General features: G+C 40.1%; 1 pseudogene; it reads right to left on the minus strand.

The window, feature by feature from the left end:
- Positions 1 to 6,488: 6,488 nt before the first annotated feature.
- LOC113222194 lies at positions 6,489 to 7,570 on the minus strand (annotated as a pseudogene).
- Positions 7,571 to 14,005: the final 6,435 nt, after the last annotated feature.

A 14,005-nucleotide genomic window follows, 5' to 3' on the forward strand; every position in this document is an offset into this window, starting at 1 on the left:
TTCATTTTTCAACATAGTCCTCAAAGTGCTCCTGAAGGTCCCGTCGTGGATTCGTCAATGACAGTTTCCAAGCTGTGTAATGTAAAGAAGGCATAATCTATGTGAGGTGATTACATATATAACAGAAAAGTTTTCTAGAATGCTTTTTCCAGTTTGAGTCTGAGGCTATTTCCCTTTTCACCATCAGCACCAACATACTCCCCAATACCACTTGGTACCTGTTTCTCCAAAAGTGTTTCCCCGACGCTATATGAGAAGAGGGTTATAACACTGTTAGTGGCATGCACACGTCACAAGGCAGTTCCTCGGAAAGCTTCTCTCCAGCTTTGGTCTGAACATATTTCCTTTTTCACCTTATGCCTCAAAGTTGTCCCGAATATCCCATCACATGCTAAGCATACACAGGGTTAGAAAACTGCTCAAAGAAAAGAGGGGCTTATCTGAATGAGAGCCATTAAGGTGACACAGAGCAGTTTCGCAGAAAGCTTCCTTCTGGATTTTCCCTGAAGATATTTCTTTCTCCATGTTCTAAGGATCGTTCCCAAATGCCCTTCCTCAGATTTCACAAAAACAGTGATTTTCAGCTGTTCAATCCAAACAATGGTTTAACTCTATGAGAAGAATACACACATCTCAAAGCAGTTGCTCAGAAAGTTTCTTTGCATGTTTCATTGGAAGACATTTCCTTGCTCACCGCAAGCCTCCAGGCATCACTAAATATCCCTTCACAGATCCTTCAAAGACAGAGTTTTGAAACTGCGGAACAGAGAGTAAGCATGAACTCTGTGAGGTGGATGCACTTATCAGAGAGGAGATTCTTGGAACACTCTTTCCTCGATTTTATTTCGGTATATTTCACTATTTGCCATAGTCCTCAATGCGCTCTGAAATATCACTTTTTCGGTTTCACAGGAGCAGTGTTCAAACACTGCCTTGTGAAAAAAATGGTTTAACTCCCTTAGTGGAATGCATGCATCTCAAAGTCGTTTCTTAGAAAGCTTCTCTCCACTTTTTATCTGAAGATATCTCCTATTTCACTGTAGGCCTGCATGTGCTCCTGAATGTGCCCTTGCGTATACCTCCATGAAGGAATTTCCAAACTGCATAATATCAGAGAAGTTTTAACTATGCGAAATGAATAAATATATCTAAACCAAAGCAGTTTCCCAGAAATCTTCTTTCCACTTTTTGTCTGACGATATTTCCTTTGTCACCATAGCCATCCCTATACTCTCGAATGTCTCTTGGTATCTTCTTCTCTGAAAGGGATTCCGGAATCCTCTAGGAGAAGAAAGGTGAGTGGAATGCACACGTCATTCTGTGAGTGGAATTCTGTGAGTGGAATGCAAACGTCACAAAGCAGCTCCTCAGAAAGCCTCTCTCCAGTTTCTATCTGAAGACGTTTCCTTTCTCACCATAAGCCTCAAAGTGCTCCTGAATATCCCTTCACAGTCTAAGCAAAAACAGTGTTATGATACTGCTCAATGAAAAGAGAAGCTTAACTCTGTGAGTGGAATTCACGTGACACAGAGAAGTTTCACAGAAAGCTTCCTTTGGGTTCTCTCTGAGGTTATTTCTTTTTTTCAGGATATTCTAAAGAGCGTTTCCAAATGTCCTCTCTCAGATTCCACAGAAACATTGATTTCAAACTACTCAATCCAAAGAATGATTTAACCCTATGAGATGAGCACAAACTTCACAAAAGAGTTGCGCAGAAAGCTTCTCTCAAATATTCGATGGGAGACATTTCCTTGGTCAACACAGGTCTCTGGTTGCCACTTACTAACCCTTCCCAGAATCCCCAAAGACTGACTTTCAAACTGGAAAATGTAGAGTAAGCTTTAACCCTATGTAAATTGGACATGTCAGACAGCAGTTTCTTCGAGTGCTTCTTTCTGTTTTTAATTGGACATTTCAATTTTGCCATACTCTTCAACGTGCTCCAAATATCAATCTTTTGGTTTTACAGGAACAGTGTTCAAATTGTGCCTTATGAGAAGAAAATTATAACTCCCTGTTTGGAATGCACACATAACCAAGCAGTTTCTCAGAAAGCTCTCTTCCGTTTTGATCTGACAATATTTCCTACTACACTGAAGGCCCAAATGTGATCCCAAATACCCCTTTGCGGATCCATCCACGAGGGAATTTCCATGCTGTGTAATGTAAAGAAAGCTTCATCTATGTGATATGAGTAAACATAGCAAAAAGCAGATTCAGAGAAAGCTTCTTTCCCGTATTTATCTGAAGATATTTCGTTTTACACCACAGTCCTCAAAGTGTTCCCGAAGGTCCCTTCGTGGATCATTCCATGAGAGTTTCCAAGTTGCGTAATATAAAGAAATCATTATCTATGTGAGATGATTACACATATCACAGAGTAGTTTCCCAGAAAGCTTTTTCCAGTTTTAGTTTGAGGCTATTTCCCTTTTCACCATCGGTGCCAACATGCTCCTGATTATCACTTGGTACCTATTTCTTCAAAAGGGTTTCCCGGATGCTGTAAGAGAAGAGAAATATAACATTGTGAGTGGAATGCACACGTCACAAGTGAGTTCCTCAGAAAGCTTCTCTCCACTTTTGGTCTGAACATATTTCCTCTTTCATGGTAAGCCTCCAAGTGCTCCCGAATATCCCCCCACATGCTAAGCATACACAGGGTTAGAAAACTGCTCAATGAAAAGAGGGGCTTAACAGAGTGAGAGCCATTAAGATGACACAGAGCAGTTTCACAGAAAGCTTCCTTCTGGATTTTACCTGAGGATATTTCTTTCTCCATGTTCTAAGTATCATTCCCAAATGTCCCCCTCAGATTCCGCAAAAACAGTGAATTCAAGCTGTTCAATCAAAACAACGGTTTAACTCTATGAGATGAATACACACATTGCAAAGCCGTTGCTCAGAAAGTTTCTCTGCAGGTTTCATCAGATGACGTTTCCTTGCTGACCAGCAGTCCCCGGGCATCATTAAATATGCCTTCACAAATCCTTCAAAGACAGAATTTCAAAACTGGACAACGTAGAGTAAGCATTAACTCTGTTAAGTGAATGTACATATCAGGGAGCAGATCGTTGGAATGCTTCTTCCTCAATTTTATTTCAGTATATTTCAGTATTCGCCATTGTCCTGAATGCGCTCCGAAATATCAGTTTTTTGGTTTCACAAAAACAGTGTTAAAACACAGCCTTATGAGAAAAGAGGTATATCTCCCTGAGTGGAATGCATACATCACAAAGTCATTTCTCAGAATTATTCTCTCCACTTTTTATATGAAGATATCTCTTCCTTCACCGTAGGCCTGAATGTGTTCCCGAATGTCTCTTCAAGGATCCGTGCATGACAGAATTTCCAAACTGCATAATATAAGAAAAGTTTTAACTATGTGAGGTGAATAAATATAGCTACCACAAGAAATTTCACAGAAATCTTCTTTCCAGTTTTTTCTCTGAGGATGTTTCCTTTTTCACCATAGCCATCTTTACACTCCCGACTGTCTCTTGGTAGCTTTTTCTCCAAAAGATATTCCGGAATCCTCTAGGAGAAGAATGGTGAGTGGAATGCACACGTCATTCTGTGAGTGGAATTCTGTGAGTGGAATGCAGATGGCACAAAGCAGCTCCTCCGAAAATTTCTCTCCTGTTTCTATGTGAAGACGTTTCCTTTCTCTCTGTAAGCCACAAAGTGCTCCTGAATATCCCTTCGCATACTAAACAAAAACAGTGTTATGATACTACTCAATGAAAAGAGAAGCTTAACTGTGTGAGCGGAATTCACGTGACACAGAGCAGTTTGACAGAAAGCTCCCCTCTGCTTTCACTCTGAGGTTATTTCTTTTTCAAGATATTCTAAAGAGTGTTTCCAAAGGTCCTTTCTCAGATTGCACAGAAATAGTGATTTCAAACTGCTCAATCCAAAGAACGATTTAACTCTATGAGATGAACACTAAATTCACAAAAGAGTTGCGCAGAAGGCTTCTCTCAAATATTCGATGGAAGACATTTCCTTGCTCGACACAGGCCTCCGGTTGCCCCTTACTATCCTTTCGCAGAACACTCAAAGACCAAATTTCACAGAAATCTTCCTTCTGATTTCTCTCTGAGGTTTTTTCTTTTTCAGTATATTCTAAAGAAAGTTTCCAAATGTCCTTTCTCGGATTCCACAGAAACAGTGATTTCAAATGCTTAATCCCAAGAATGATTTAACTCTATGAGATGAATACAAACATCACAAAAGAATTGGACGGAAAGATTCTCTCCAATTTTCGATGGAAGACATTTACTTGCTCGACACAATTCTCCCGTTGCCAATTACTATCCCCTCGCAGATCCCTCAAATACCGACTTGCAAACTGGGAAAAATAGAGGAAGCTTTAACCCTGTGAAAACAATGGACATGTCAGAGAGCAGTTTCTTCTAGTGTTTCTTTCTGTTTTTTATTGGACGACATTTCACGTTTTGTCATAGTCTTCAATGTGCTCCGAATATCACTCTTTAGGTTTTACAAGAACAGTGTTCAAAAAGGGCCTTATGAGAAGAAATTTATATCTCCCTGAGTGGAATGCTCACATCACCAAGCAGTTTCTCAGAAAGGTTCTCTGCAGTTTTTATCTGACTACATTTCCTATTTCAACATAGGCCTGAATGTGATCCCAAATATACTTTCGTGGATCCATCCACGAGGGAGTTTCCAAGCTGTGTAAGGTAAAGTAAGCTTCACCTACATGAGATGAATAAACATAGCAAAAGCAGGTTAGCAGAAAGCTCCTTCCAGTTTTTATCTGAAGATATTTCCTTTTTCACCATAGCCCTTAATGTGCTCCCGAAGGATCCTTCATGGATCCGTCCATAACAGTTTCCAAGCTGCTTAATGTAAAGAAAGCTTTATCTATGTCAGATGATTACACATATCACAGAGTTGTTTCCTAGAAAGTTTCTTTATAGTTTTTGTCTGAGGCTATTTCCCTTTTCAGCATTGGCATCAACATGCTCCCAAATATCATTTGATACCTGTTTCTCCAAAAGGGTTTCTCCAATGCTGTATGTGCAGAGAGGTATAACACAGTGAGTGGAATGCACACGTTACAAAGCAGTTCCTCATAAAGCTTCTCTCAGGTTTCGGTCTGGACATATTTCCTTTTTCACCATAAGCCTCAGAGTGCTACTGAATATCCCATCACACACTCAGCATACACAGGGTTAGAAAACTGCTCAATGGAAAGAGAGGCTTATCTGAGCGACAGGAATTAAGACGACAGAGAGCATTTTCACAGAAAGCTTCCTACTGGATGTTTCCTGAGCATATTACTTTTTCCATATTCTAAGGATGGTTCCCAAATGTCCTTCCTCAGATGCCACAAAAACAGTGATTTCAAGCTGCTCAATACAAAGTATAGTTTAACTCTAGGAAACGAATACACACATTGCAAAGCAGTTGCTCAGACTGTTTCTCTGCAGGTTTCATCGGAAGACGTTTCCTTGCTCACCAGAACCCTCCAGATGTCACTAAATATCACTTCACAGATCCTTCAAGGACAGCGTATCGAAACTGGACAACATAGAGTAAGTATTACCTCTTTGAAGTGAAAGCACACATCAGAGAGCAGATTCTTGGAAAGCTTGTTCCTCGATTTTATTTCAGTATATTTCCCTATTCGCCATAGTCCTCAATGTACTCTGAAATATCACTTTTTCGGTTTCACCAGAGCAGTGTTCAAACACTGCCTTGTGAGAAAAGAGGTATAAATCCGGTGTGGAATGCATACGTCACAAAGTACTTTCTCAGAGAGCTTCTATGCAGTTTTTATCTGAAGATATCTCCTCTTTCCCCATAGGTCTGAATGTATTCCCGAATGTCCCTGCGCAGATCCATGCATGACGGAGTTTCCAAACTGCGTAATATAAGAAAAGTTTTAACCAGGCGAGATGAATAAACATATCTAACACAAAGCAGGTTCACAGAAATATTCGTTCCGGTTTTTATCTGAGGATATTTCCTTTTTCACCAGAGCCGTACCTATACTCCCGAATGTTTCTTGGTAGCTTTTTCTCCAAAGGAAATTCCGGAATCCTCTAGGAGAAGAAAGGTATATTTCTGTGAGTGGAACGCACATGTCATAAAGCAGCTCCTCAGAAAGCTTCTCTCCAGTTTCTATCAGAAGACGTTTCACTTCTTACTATGAGTCTCAAAGCACTCCTGAATATCCCCTCTCAGACTAAGCAAAAACAGTGTTATGATACTCCTCAAGAAAAAGAGAAGCTTCACTGTGTGAGTGGAATTCATGTGACACAGAGCAGTTTGACAGAAAGCTTCCTTCTGGTTTCTTTCTGATGTTATTTCTTTTTCTGGATATTCTTTTTTTTTTTTTCACACTATAATAGTTAATTTTATTTGTTCAACAGCTCATATTGCAAGCATTAAACCAAGCATAGGCTTTGATTTGGTGAGCCCAAATTCACATATTGAAGAAGATCAAAGCAAATTGCGATCCATGTACACAGATGAAAACTAAAGGCTCAGAGTTAATAACATTGTAGTTTTTAAATTTCTATAGCCTAGAGCCCAGTAGTCACAGGTCTTTTAGGTCCTTCTGGATGTCCCATAGGGTATCTGCACTTTTCTTGAGCTGAGCAACTTCATCATCCTTTAGCTTCTGGTTGATAACGCTGGTTAATCCTCGGGCATTGAGGATACACGGAAGGCTCAGGAAGACTTCATTCTCGATGCCAGACATCCCCTTTACCATTGTTGACACAGGATGAATCCTGGATAGATTTTTCAACATGGATTCAATAAGGTCAGCAACACTTAATCCAATAACCCAGTTGGTATATCCTTTTAGCTTGATGACTTCATAGGCACTTTCAACGACCATCTTATGCACTTCCTTCCAATTTTAACTATCATTGTCAGTTCCCATTTCTGGATTCAATTCCTGGAGAGAAACACCTGCCACGTTCACGCCACTCCACACAGCCACACTTGAGTGGCCATGTTCCCCCCAAATCCATCCATGGCAGCTGCTGGGATGAATGCCAAGTTTTTCAGCCATAAGGTAGCGAAATCTAGCAGAATCCAGATTACATCCACATCCAATCACGTGGTGTTTGGGTAATCCACTTAGTTTCCAGGTAACATATGTAAGAATGTCCACTGGGTTGGAAACCACAATTATGATGCAATCAGGACTGTACTTGATGATCTGAGGAATAATGAATTTGAAGACATTAACATTTCTCTGCACCAGATTGAGCCGACTCTCCCCTTCTTGCTGACGGACTCCTGCAGTTACCACTACAATCTTAGAATTGGCAGTCACAGAATAATCTTTATCTGCCACAATTTTAGGCGTCTGAAGAAATAAACTCCCATGCTGCAGATCCATTATTTCTCCTTTAAGCTTATCTTCCAAAACATCCACAAGAGCAAGTTCATCAGCCAGAGACTTTCCCAGAATGCTGATAGCACACGCCATACCAACTTGTCCAACACCCACTACAGTGATCTTATTGTTTGGGACTGTCGTCTCTTCTTCTGCAACTGGTGCAATGAGTTTTTCCTTAAGAGTTGCCATTTTGCACAGGAGAGAAGGCGCTGGAGACCTCTGTAACAGCAGTGCGGAGAAGACAATGTCTTTTTCTGGATATTCTAAAGAGCGTTTCAAAATGTCCTTTCTCAGATTCCACAGAAACAGTAATTTCAAACTGTTCAATCCAAAGAATGATTTAACTCTATGAGATGAATACAAACATCACAAAAGAGTTGTGCAGAAAGTTTCTCTCCAATTTTCGATGGAAGACATTTCCTTGATCGACACAGGCCTCGGATTGCCACTTACTATCCCTTCGCAGAACCCTCAAAGACAGACTTTCAAACTGGGAAATGGAGAGTAATCGTTAACTCTGTGAAAAGAATGGACATGACAGAGAGCTCTTTCTTTAAGTGCTTCTTTCTGTTTTTTATTGGACGATATTTCACTTTTTGCCATAGTCTTCAATGTGCTCGAAATATCACTCTTTTGGTTTTGCAGGAAGAGTGTTCAGACTGTGCCTTATGAGAAGAAAGTTATAACTCCCTGAGTGGAATGCACACATCATCAAGCAGTTTCTCAGAAAGCTTCTTTCCAGTTTTTAATCTGACTATATTTCCTATTGCACCATAGGCCCGAATGTGATCCCAAATATCCCATGGTGAATCTGTCCACGAGAGATTTTCCAAGCTGCATAATGTAGAGAAAGCTTCACCTATGTGAGACGAATAAGCATAGCAAGAAGCAGATTCACAGAAAGCTTCTATCCAGTTTCTATCTGAAGATATTTCCTTTTTCTCTGTCGTCCTGACTGTGCTCCTGAAGGTCCCTTTGTGGATCCGTCCATGATAGTTTCCAAGCTGCGTAATATAAAGAAAGCTTTATCTATGTGAAATGATGACACATATCATAGAGTAGTTACCTAGAAAGCTTCTTTCCACGTTTTGTCGAGGCTGTTTCCCTTCTCACCATTGGCACTAACATGCTCCTCAATATCACTTGGTACCTGTTTCTCAAAGGGTTTCCCTGATGCTGCATGAGGTGAGGGGTATAACACTGTGAGTGGAATGCACACGTCACAATGCAGTTCCTCGGAAAGCTTCTCTAGAGTTTCATTCTGAGCATATTTCCTTTTTCACCATAAGCCTCAAAGTGCTCCCGAATATCCCATCACATGCTAAACATACACAGGGTGAGAAAACTGCTCAATGAAAAGAGAGGCTTACCTGAGTGAGAGGAATTAAGACGACACAGAGCAGTTTCACTGAAAGCTTCCTTCTGGATTTTACGTGAGGATATATCTTTCTCCATAGTCTAAGTATCGTACCCAAATGTCCTTCCTCAGATTCCACAAAAACAGTGATTTCAAGCTGCTCAATACAAAGAATGGTTTAACTCTATAAGACGAATACACACATTGCAAAGCAGTTGCTCAGACTCTTTCTCTACAGGTTTCATCGGAAGACGTTTCCTTGCTCACCAGAACCCTCCAGATGTCACTAAATATCCCTAAAAAGATTCTTCAAAGAGAGAGTTTTGATACTGTGCGACATAGAGTAAGCATTAACTCTGTGAAGTGAATGCACATATCAGAGAGCAGGTTCTTGGAACACCTATTCCTCGATTTTATTTCAGTATATTTCCCTATTCGTCATAGTCCACATTCCACTCCGAAATATCACTTTTTCCATTTCACAGGAATAGTGTTCAAGTGCTACCTTGTGAGAAACGAGGTACAACTCCCTGAGTGGAATGCATACATCACAAAGGAGTTTCTCAGAAAGATTCTATCAAGTTTTTATCTGAGGATATCTCCTCTTTCACCGTAGGCCTGAATGTGCTCCCGAATGCCCCTTCGTGCATCCATGCATGACGGAATTTCCAAATTGCATAATATAAGAAAAGTTTTAACAATGCAAGATGAATAAATATATCCAACACAAAGCAGTTTCACAGAAAACTTTTTTCAGTTTTTGGCTGAGGATATCTACTTTTTTACCATAGCCCTCCATATACACACGAATGTCTCTTGGTAGCTCTTTCTCCAAAAGGGATTCCAGAATCTTCTAGGAGAATAAAGGTATATTTCTGTGAGTCACATGCACACGTCACAGAGCAGCTTCTCAGAAAGCTTCTCTCCAGTTTCTATCGGAAGACGTTTCCTTTCTCACCACAAGCCTCAAAGTGCTCCAGAATATCCCTTCGCAAACTAAACAAAAACAGTGTTACAATACTGCTCAATGAAAAGAGAAGCTTAACTGTGTGAGTGGAATTCACGTGACACAGAACAGTCTCACAGAAAGTTTCCTTCTGGTTTTTCTCAGAGGTTATTTCTTTTTCAGGATATTCTAAAGAGCATTTCCAAATGTCCTTTCTCAGATTCCACAGAAACAGTGTTTTTAAACTGCTCAATCCAAAGAATGACTTATCTCTATGACATGAATACAAACATCACAAAAGAGTTGTGCAGAAATCTTCTCTCCAATTTCAGAAGGAAGACATTTCCTTGTTTGACACAGACCTCTGGTTGCCACTTACTATCCATTCGCAGAACCCTCAGAGACAGACTTTCAAACTGGGAAATGTAGAGTTAGATTTAACCATGTGAAAAGAATGGACTTGTCAGAGAGCAGTTTCTTCGAGTCCTTCTTTCTGTGTTTTATTGGGCGACATTTCACTTTTTTCCATAGTCTTCAATGTTCTCCAAATATCACCAACCAGTTTCTCAGAAAGCTTCTCTCCAGTTTTTATCTGACTATATTTCCTATTTCACCATAGGCCTCTATGTCATCCCAAATATCCCTTCACGGATCCAACCTCGAGGGAGATTCCAAGCTGCGTAATGTAAAGAAAGCTTCATCTGTATGAGATGAATAAACACAGCAAAAAGTACATTCACAGAAAGCTTCTTTCCAGTTTTTATCTGAAGATATTTCCTTTTTCACCATAGTCCTGAATCTGCTCCTGAATGTCCCTTCGTGGATCCGTCCATTACTGTTTCCAACCTGCATAATGTAACAAAAGCTTTGTTTTCATGAGATGATTACACATATCACAGAGTAGTTTCCTAGAAAGCTTCTTTCCAGGTTGTGTCTGAGGCTATTTCTCTTTTCACCATCAGCACCAACATGCTGCTGAATATCACTTGGTACCTGTTTCTCCAAAAGGGTTTCCCCGAGGCTGTATGAGAAAGAGGTATGACACTGTGACTGAAATGCACATGTCACAAAGCAGTTCCTCGGAAATCTTCTCCCAGTATCAGTCGGAACATACTTCCTTTTACACCGTAAGCATCAATGTGTTCCCGAATATCCCATCACATGATAAACATGTACAGGGTTAGTAAACTGCTCCATGAAAAGATTGGTTTAACTGAGTGAGAGGAATTAAGATGACACAGAGCAGTTTCACAGAAAGCTTCCTTGTAGATTTTCCCTGAGGATATTTCTTCCCCCGTATTCTAAGGATCGTTCAAAATGTCCTTCCTCAGATTCCACAAAAACAATTATTTCAAGCTGCTCAATCGAAGAATGATTTACATCTATGAGACGAATACACACATTGCAAAGCAGTTGCTAAGAAAGTTTCTCTGCAGGTTTCATCGGAAGACATTTCCTGGCTCACCACAAGCCTCCGGGCGTCACTAAAAAACTCCACAGAGATTCTTGGAGGACAGAGTTTCGAAATTGGGCAACATAGAGTAAGCATTAACCTTCTGAAGTGAATGCCCATATCAGAGAGCAGATTCTTGGAACGCTTCTTCCTCAATTTTATTTCAGTATATTTCAATATTCTGCGTAGTCCTCAATGCACTCCGAAATATCACATTTTTGGTTTCATGGGAACAGTGTTCAAACAGTGCCTTGTGAGAAAAGAGGTATACTTCCCTGAGTGGAATGCATACATCACAAAGAAGTTTCTCAGAAAGCTTCTATCCAGTTTTTGTCTGAGGATATCTTCTCTTTCACCATAGGCCTGAATGTGCTCCTGAATGTCCCTTCGTGGATCCGTGCATGACAGAGTTTCCAAACTGCGTAATATAAGAAAAGTTTTAACTATGCAAGGTTAATAAATATGTCTAAAACAAAGCAGTTTCACAGAAATCTTCTTTCCAGTTTTTGTCTGAGGATACTTACTTTTTCACCATAGGCGTCCTTATGCTCCCAAACGTCTCTTGGTAGCTTTTTCTCCAAAAGGGATTCAGAATCCTCTAGGATAAGAAAGGTATATTTCTGTGAATGGAATGCACACGTCACAAAGCAGCTCCTCAGAAAGCTTCTCTCCAGTTTCTGTCTGAAGATGTTTCCTTTCTCGCCATGAGTCTCAAAGCACTCCTGAATTTACCTTCTCAGACTAAACAAAGACAGTGCTATGATGCTGCTCAATGAAAAGAGAAGCTTAGATTTGTGAGGAGATTGCACGTGACACAGAGCAGTTTCACAGAAGGCTTTCTTCTGGTTTCTCTCTGAGGTTATTTCTTTTTCAGGATATTCTAAAGAGCTTTTCCAAATATCCTGTCTCAGATTCCACAGAAACAGTGATTTCAAACTGCTTGACCCAAAGAATGATTTCACTCTATGAGCTGAATACAAACATCACAAAAGAGTTGCGCAGAAAGCTTCTCTCCAATTTTAGAAGGTAGACAATTCCTTGATCGACATAGACCTCCAGTTGCCATTTACAATCCCTTCACAGAACCCTCAGAGACAGACTTTCAAACTGGGAAATGTAGAGTAAGATTTAACCATGTGAAAAGGATGGACTTGTCAGAGAGCACTTTCTTCGAGTGCTTCTTTCTCTTTTTTATTGTACGACATTTCACATTTTACCATAGTCTTCAATGTGCTCCGAATATCACTCTTTAATGTTCCAGGAACTGTGTTCAAACTGTGCCTTATGAGAAGATGGTTATGCCTCTCTGAGTGTAATGCACACAACACCAACCAGTTTCTCAGAAACCTTCTTTCCAGTTTTTATCGGAGTATATTTCCTATTTCACCATAGGCCCGAATGTGATCCCAAATATCCCTTCGCATATCCATCCACAAGAGATTTTCCAAGCTGTGTAATGTAGAGAAAGCTTCACCTATGTGAGATGAATAAACATAGCAAGAAGCAGATTCACAGAAAGATTCTTTACAGGTTCTATCTGAAGATATTTCCTTTTTCTCTGTCATCCTGACTGTGCTCCTGAAGGTCCTTTTGTGGATCTGTCCATGACAGTTTCCAAGCTGTGTAATGTAAAGAAAACTTTATCTATGTGAGATGATTACACATATCATAGAGTAGTTACCCAGAAAGCTTCTTTCTAGGTTTTGTCGAGGCTATTTCCCTTTTCACCATCGACATCAACATACTCCCGAATATCACTTGGTACCCGTTCCTCCAAAAATATTTCCTTGACGCTATATGAGAAGAGAGGTATAACACTGTGAATGGAACACACACGTCACAAAGCAGATCCTCAGAAAGCTTCTCTGCAGTTGTGGTCTGAACATATTTCCTACATCACCATAAGCCTCAAAGTGCTCCTGAGTATCCTATCACACGCTAAACATACACAGGTTAGAAAACTGCTCAAGGAAACGATGGACTTAACTGAGTGAGAGGAATTAAGACGACACAGATCAGTTTCAAAGAAAGCTTCCTACTGGATTTTTCCTGAGGGTATTTCATTCTCAATAATCTAAAGATCGTTCAGAAATATTCTTCCTCAGATTCCAAAAAAACAATGATTTCAAGCTGCGCTATCAAAAGTGTGGTTTAACTCTATGAGACGAATACACACATCACAAAGTAGTTGCTGAGAAAGTTTCTCGGCAAGTTTCATCAGAAGACGTTTCCTTGCTCAACACAAGCCTCCGGGTGTCACCAAATATCCCTTCACAGATTCTTCAAAGACAAAATTGTGAAAGTGGGCAACATAGGGTAAGCATTAACTCTGTCAAGTGAATGCACATATCAGAGAGCAGATTCTTGGAACGCTTCTTCCTCGATGTTATTTCAGTATATTTCACTCTTTGCCATAGTCCTCAATGTGCTCTGAAATATCACTTTTTCGGCTTCACAGAAACAGAGTTCAAACGCTGCATTGTGAGAAAAGAGGTATAACTCCCTGAATGGAATGCATACATCACATAGTAGTCTCTCAGAAAGCTTCCATCAAGTTTTTCTGAAAATATCTCCTCTTTCACCATAGGCCTGAATGTGCTCCCTAATGTCCCTTTGCAGATCCGTGCATGATGGAGTTTCCAAGCTGCGTAATATAAGAAAAGTTTTAACTATGCGAAATGAATAAATATATCTAACAGAAAGCAGTTTCACAGAAAACTTCTTTCCAGTTTGTTTGTGAGGATATTTCCTTTTTCACCATAGCCGTCCCTATACTCCCGAATGTCCTTTTGTAGCTTTTTCTCCAAAAGGAATTCCGGAATCCTCTAGGAGAAGAAAGATATATTTATGTGAGTGGAATGCACACGT

Source organism: Piliocolobus tephrosceles, chromosome 19, assembly GCF_002776525.5.
Source record: "Piliocolobus tephrosceles isolate RC106 chromosome 19, ASM277652v3, whole genome shotgun sequence".
NCBI classification, from domain to species: Eukaryota; Metazoa; Chordata; class Mammalia; order Primates; family Cercopithecidae; genus Piliocolobus; species Piliocolobus tephrosceles.